The sequence below is a fragment of the Spea bombifrons genome, chromosome 5 (assembly GCF_027358695.1).
Source record: "Spea bombifrons isolate aSpeBom1 chromosome 5, aSpeBom1.2.pri, whole genome shotgun sequence".
Taxonomy (NCBI): domain Eukaryota; kingdom Metazoa; phylum Chordata; class Amphibia; order Anura; family Pelobatidae; genus Spea; species Spea bombifrons.
The window spans coordinates 82,931,354-82,935,644 of NC_071091.1; positions in this window are offsets into that span (position 1 = coordinate 82,931,354).

Below are 4,291 nucleotides of genomic sequence, written 5' to 3' on the forward strand. Positions count from 1 at the left end.
CCATAAACAGTGAAATCTGTTTATGGGGAACAACCTAACAAAAATATTTCCTTAGTTAAAGCCTAGTTAACCCCTTCAATCCCAGGGGTTTTTGGTACCTCAAAGCCCATTTTTGGGGTATGTCGGTTTAGCGATGATTCTCTTTTCCGGTGAGTAGTGTACCCATATAAACTATATTGTTTTTTCAAGGAGAGATAGAGCTTTTGTTTGATACCATAGTTGGATGATTAGCTGAAAATTTAGAATGAGAAATTTAGTAAAAACTAGCGAAGATTAGAAAAACAAACTTTTTTTACATTTTCCCTCTGAATCCTCACAAAATTAGGTAAAGTGATGGAAAATCCCCTCCAAGTTCATTAATTCAGGTGTCCTGATTTCAGAAATACCTAATTTATATAGATTTTTCAGGCTTTCCCAGCACCAGGGAGCATACTATAAGGTGTACAATTTTGTATAATTTTTATGACTATGGCTTAACGGGTTTGAGGGTTGTGAACGGGGGCAGAAGGGTTATACTGGCTAGATGTTATGCTAGGGCAATGGGAAGTAATCATTTTTTTATATTTTTTTTTTAATTTACATTTTTTTATTTTTTATATATTATTTTTACACAGAAATGGTTAGAGGTCCTCTTAGGGACCTCCTGAACATGCCAGTAATGTCACAATGACACAGCTCACATTTTTTTTTTTTTGTATTTATATTATTTTTTTAATGATTTATTTAATATTATTTTTTTAAATGAATTAACTTTCTTTTTTTTCCCTGCTTTTCTCTTTCAGGACGGGAGGGGGAGTGAGAGAGATGGTTGCTCACTCCCCTCCCCGCGATCCCCCTGCACCGATCACACTGTGATCTCTGTGCAGGTCTTCACAGACCTGCATAGAGATCGCAGCGTCTCTGTGCCTCATCGGAGGGCAGGATATCCCCGCAGGGGATATCCTGTCCTCCAATGACCTTCCGGGTTACGTCAGCAGTGACGCAACCCGGAAGGGAATGCCCGATCGCACGTTGGCAACTGCGCGATCGGGCACTTTCAACTGTAACAGCTTACCGGCTTTCATGCCGGAAGCTGTTACGGGAGAGGGGTTACAGGGGGGAGTCCAGGCTGTCAAGCGAACCGTACCGGGACGTCCATAGGGGTTTCTTTGTGGGCGTTTTTTGGACGTCCCGGTACGTCTATAGGGGAATGAAGGGGTTAAGCTGCTTCTAAGGCAAAAATCTAAATATTGCTTGATGTTCCACATGGAAATGACCCATTAAACGAATGGCTTGTGTAAAAGTGTATCTGTACTTCTTTGAAACACTGAATATTTGTTCATATATATATATATATATATATATATATATTTACTGGCGCGGTTTTCAAGTTAGAGTAATGTAGATATAATAAACAAAGGTGCAGTGCCCTAACATACTTCTAATTACACGTGAAATCAAGAAAACACTTGGACAATGTGGACGTTGATGCCGCTACCTATCGCATGCTAAGTGAGCGCTCTACCATTTGAGCTAATTCCTCTTTGTGTTGCCGTTACTCTTGAAGTTGAAAAATCTGTGGGAAAGCATACCGTCTATATAGTTTGTTTCCCTCCAATTTATTGCCAGTGTTCAGCACAACATTATTGAACATTTATAAAGTATAAATAAAGAAACTGGAGAATGCGGGCATCGATCCCGCTACCTCTCGCATGCTAAGCGAGTGCCTTACCATTTGACTAATTCCCCTACATAATGTGACCTGTTTTAGGGGAATAAGGGAAACGGTGTATTTGCTGCATGTAATGTACTGCATGGCTTTTATCATTGTGTACTGTTAAGTGATGCACATTGTGCCCAAAAATGTGTACCTATAAACTATTTTTGTATTACAAAGACTGGACAAATTGCAAATCAATTAACCTACAACATGTAAAAGGATGCAGGATGGAGCTTTCCTTGGATCATGATTTCTTATTAAACTGGGAACTGTTTTCTCTTTCAGCTAACATAAGGTCTGGTGGGTAAATGTGATGAAAAACCCTTCCACTTAAATCCAGCTACCTCTCGCATGCTAAGCGATCACTGGACCATTTGAGATAATTCCCCTACGTAGTATCATGGGGAATCAGGGAAACAGTGTATTTGCTTCATATAATGTACTGTTTGGTTTTTATCATTGTTTTCTCTTTCCACTAAGTAACGCTTTCTATAAAAAATTAAGCACTGACCACTTGGTTTTTACATGGAAAGCAATTATTAACACTGTGGCACTTATCAATGCCTTGACATTTATACAACTGTCCAAAATTATTTTATTAATCTTTTGCATGTAAAACACACACAACAGTAAGAGGTGCAGTAGCTAGATCATTGCACATTGTGCCCAAAAGTGAACATCTATGAACATACCTCTAGTTACACGTGAAACCAAGAAAACAACTGGAGAATGCAGGCATCGATGTCGCTACCTCACACATGCGAAGCGAGCGCTCTAGCATTTGAGCTAATTCCCCTTTGTGTGTTCTACTGTTACTCCTGAAGTTGAAAAATCTGTGGGAAAGCATAAGGTCTATATAGTTTAATTTCCCTCCAATTCTTTGCCAGTGTTCAGCACAACATTATTGAACATTTATCAAGTATAAATAAAGTATGCAGGCGTCGATCCCGCTGCCTCGCGCATGCTAAGCGAGCGCACTACCGTTTGAGCTAACTCCCCTTTGTGTAATCTGTTGTTATAACTCCTGATGTTGAGAAATCTGTGGGAAAGCATAAGGTTTATATCGTTCTTTTTCCCTCCAATTTATTGCCAGCGTTAAGCACAACATTATTGAACATTTATGAAGTATAAAAAAAAGTCACTGGACAATGTGGGCGTTGATCCAGCTACCTCTCGCATGGAAAGCTAACAATCTCACTGTACCAATTGTGCTAAATCCCCTACATGTCATCCTGTGTTAAGGGGAAACAGGGAAACAGTGTATTTGCTGCATGTAATGTACCATTAAGCTTGCTGCTTGTACTGCTCTAATTACACATGAAAACAAGAAAACACTTAGAGAACACGGTCACTGGATCCCACTACATCTCGCATGCAAAGCGAGCGCGCCACCATTTGAGCTAAATCCCTTTTGTGTTCTACAGTCATTCGTGGCGTTGAAAAATCTGTGGGAAAGCATAAGGTCTATATAGTTTGTTTCCCTCCAATTTATTGCCAGCGTTAAGTACAACATTATTGAAAATTTATAATTCCCCAACATAGGGCTGTTTCTTTTAGGTGAAACAGGGAAACAGTGTATTTGCTGCATGTAATGTACTGATGGGCTTGCTGCATGTACTGCTCTAATTACACATGAAACCAAGAAAACACTTGAAAAGCACATGAAAAATCTGTGGGAAAGCATGAAGTCAATATAGTTTGTTTCCCTCCAATTTATTGCCAGCGTTAAGCGCAACATTATTGAAAATTTATAAAGTATAAATACAGTAACTGGAGAATGCGGGCATTGATAGCGCTACCTCTCGCATGCTAGGAGAGCACTCTTCCATTTGAGCTAATTCCCCTACATAGGGTCCTTTGTTTTAGGTGAAACAGGGAAACAGTGTATTTGCTGCATGTAAAGTACTGATGGGATTGCTGCATGTACTGCTCTAATTACACATGAAACCAAGAAAACACTTGAAAATCACATGAAAAATCAGTGGGAAAGCATAAGGTCTATATAGTTTGTTTCCCTCCAATTTATTGCTAGCATAAGGTCTATATAGTTTGTTTCCCTCCAATTTATTGCCAGCGTTAAGTACAACATTATTGAAAATTTCTAAATTATAAATAAAGTAACTGGAGAAAGCAGGCATCAATCCCGCTACCTCTCGCATGCTAAGCAGGTGCTTGACCATTTGAGCTAATTCTCCTACATGGCACCCTATGTTTTAGGTGAAACAGGGAAACAGTGTATTCGCTGCATGTAATGTACTGATGGGCTTGCTGCATGTACTGCTCTAATTACACATGAAACCAAAAAAACACTGGAAAAGCACATGAAAAATCTGTGGGAAAGCATAAAGTCTATATAGTTTGTTTTCCTCCAATTTATTGCCAGTGTTAAGCACAACAGTATTTGAAAATTTATAAACTATAAGTAAAATAACTGGAGAATGCGGGCATTGATCCCGCTACCTCTTGCAAGCTAAATGAGCGCTCTACCATTTGAGCTTATTCCCCTAAAACGAATCCATTGTTTTAGGTGAAACAGGGAAACAGTGTATTTGCTGCATGTAATGTACTGATGGGCTTGCTGCATGTACTGCT